Here is a 2815-nt window from a genome sequence, read left to right as displayed (position 1 = left end):
TGTATAAGTCTGAACTTACTGAGGCAATATTTAAAGGCACATATGACTCAAATCTTAGGGAGCAGATTGGCTGAAGAACATTAAGAGTAATTTTCAAATAAATCTTGCAGAGTTTAAGTATGAAAGTGTCTTTCTCAGTAATAGTTTTTCTTACTACTGAGATAAACAATCTGGGGTATTCCCACTCTTGTGATGTTTAGGCTACTGGGTATAGTTTCATTCTTTGAGTGTAACACAAACTGTAGTCTTAAATTCATCCCTTTATTGAGAGGAATTTTATGTAGGGAATATCCAGACTTCTAGTTGTAAAACATGAACTTAAAAAAAAGATATCCATTTCAACAGTACACTCATGCCTACCAGCAACTGATAATTAAAGGATAATAACTTGATTGTAGATTCTAAAAAGTTAACCTACCTTGTATTTTGTCTCTGTTGAAACTGGAGTAGTTGATGCATCTGTTTCCTTCTCTGTGTTGCTAAAATACTGCTCCTTGTAAAAGAAGAAGCAAAAGAAGCAAGAGAAATTAAAGAGAAGCTAAAATAGAGAAGTCACTTTAAAACCAAAATGTCTGCAATGTCATTACTTATTTAGAATGTGAGTCCTTCTTGAGGCATTTACAATTTTTTTATGCCACCACAGGCTCAAAAAAGTAATAGCCAGAGATACAAATATTGTAATAAATACAATAGCCTCATAGCTAGCAGAGACTTAATGTGGCCTAAAATTGTAGAGAAACAAAGTAACAAAACTCAGATCCTCTTACTTATAATGTAATTCTCCCAATTAATTAGTTGTGTTAAGGAGAATACCTTTTAATAGCCTAAGACATATTGTTTGCAATTTAGCTGCTCTGATTCACAGAAAAGGGAACATATACCATCGCTGTCTTTTTTTTTTTCATTGTTATTTGGAGAGGACAATCGATCACTCTGTCAATATTCTTTGGGTTCCCAATATGTTTTTTAGCATTCCCCTCTAAAAACCTCACAAAAGTCTTTCTTCCACTCAGGTAGAATAGCAAAAAAAAAAAAAAAGAAAAGAGCTTTTTATATCTTTCTTATGCCGTGAATTCTATAAACTATTTAATTGCATGTAGTTCACCTCACCTGTCCCTTCAGCCAACGTAAACAGCACAAAGATAAGACTTCAAAGATGTTTCAAAATTTTCTAAGAAATGTCTAAAAATATTTTAGAAATAAATCCTGTTTCATAGTGGAATATTAAAAGTAATCTGAGAAGGAATAGGGAATAGAACAGCCCATGGGAAATAGATTAACTGATTCTTAACAAGGTCTATGCTCAGTAAGGTAAGTATAGCTAAGCAAGATGAAAGGTGTGATTGAGCTCTACATCATTCTCACTGCTTATTACTCAGTTCAGCATCTGAGATCAAATTGCTGCTGTTTTTATGGAGTCCTATGGCCTTCCATTTGTCCAGGGAGGTTCAAGAGAGCATCTCCTAAGTGCTGTAGAAACAAATACATATAAATAACAATGCAACTGAAAAACTAACTCACCTTTAACGAAAAATCCTTCCTGGGTCTCTCTTCATCACTTTGGAGAATCTCAAATGTACTTAGCGAATTTTAACTGTGGAAGAAAAACGTAAGGGGCTTGAAAAATGTGGGGGACACAGTCACGAAACCTCCGTATTTTTCCTCAAAATGTTGGTCCCAGGCCTTAGATTGACAACAGTCCTTTCCCCAAAGGAGATGTCTATGAAAGCCCTAAATAATTAGCTGCAGACCTGCAGGCAGAATTTCCTCTGGCTGCTTCTTCGTGCTGAGTGCACCGTGGGGCTGCCTCCACGCACAGGACCTGCTGGATGTGACCCACATGGCTACAACAGATTTGGGCCCTTTTTTTTTTTTTTAAATAATTGTATGGAATTGGGGTAATAAAATATTCTGGTGGATGGAACAGATAGAACATGTCTGAGGAGCCATATTATTGCTATCTCTGAGAAAAAAACCCCACTGGGCAGTATGCTGCTCCTTGCCAGCAGAGAGGATGGGGGCCCTGCACGTGTCAGGTGATTGTCCAGCCCAAGACTCTCGAGGTACCAGCACAACTCTGGGCAGGGCTCTCTGGGTGGCAAAGGCTGCAAAACTGGCAAGGAGAGCTGCAGCAACACACAGCCATCTTCCAGCTAACACCCTGCAAACATCAGCTTCCAAATGGTGCATTAGCCACGAGAGTGACAGCACGCAGGTGACAGAGTACGTGCTGAGGCCGTGAGTGGGGCTCTGCAGAGCACAGCACGTTTGGGGTGCGCTCTAATTGGGGTTTGGTGGGTGCACAGAGAATCAGGAAGTGCAATTTGCACCTCCTTGCGCCAGAAACAGAATGAGTCAGATCCTTAAAGCCTCAATTTTAGCTGTGCTTCTGCCTCCTCATTGTTCTGACTAATACAATGATTTCATGCCAGGCTCAGTATGGTAAAAGCCAGCTGCGTGGTCTCTAGGTTAGAGCACAGCCCGGCTCGTGCTGCCCTCAGAGCTCCAAGACTTCCCCCAGATTTCAGCCGAGCAGCTGCAGGCCACCCCAGCTCACTGCAGGCAGAACCGTTAACTGCACTGAGAAAGATGTAAATCGAAATACATTTAGCAGTGCAACACACAAATTTGAAACATCTTAAATAGGCCAGGAGTTCAGAAGGGACAAAGCAGATGGACATAGGACTTCTAAAATATTAAAAAAAAAAAAAACAAACTCATCACACCTCTCAAAACAAGAGACTTAAAATAGGCAGCAAGTTAAAATGCAAATCCAGCTCTGTAAATATATTAACAAAAAAAAAAAAATCCAGAA

At 39.5% G+C, this 2815-nt stretch overlaps 1 long non-coding RNA gene across 1 annotated transcript in view; it reads right to left on the bottom strand.

The window, feature by feature from the left end:
* The window catches only part of LOC114068742, an 11763-nt gene extending 10094 nt beyond the window's left edge, over positions 1-1669 (bottom strand). The window contains exons 1-2 of the long non-coding RNA XR_003573658.1: positions 1522-1669; positions 419-493 (exon numbers count right to left, since the gene is read on the bottom strand). This is a non-coding gene — a long non-coding RNA (uncharacterized LOC114068742). The remainder of the gene's footprint in view (positions 1-418; positions 494-1521) is intronic.
* Positions 1670-2815: the final 1146 nt, after the last annotated feature.

This window comes from Empidonax traillii, unplaced genomic scaffold (genome assembly GCF_003031625.1).
Source record: "Empidonax traillii isolate 1590-97213 ecotype Southwest subspecies unplaced genomic scaffold, ASM303162v1 scaffold1119:size178550, whole genome shotgun sequence".
In the NCBI taxonomy this organism is placed as follows: Eukaryota; Metazoa; Chordata; class Aves; order Passeriformes; family Tyrannidae; genus Empidonax; species Empidonax traillii.
This window is presented reverse-complemented; position numbering and strand designations above follow the sequence as displayed.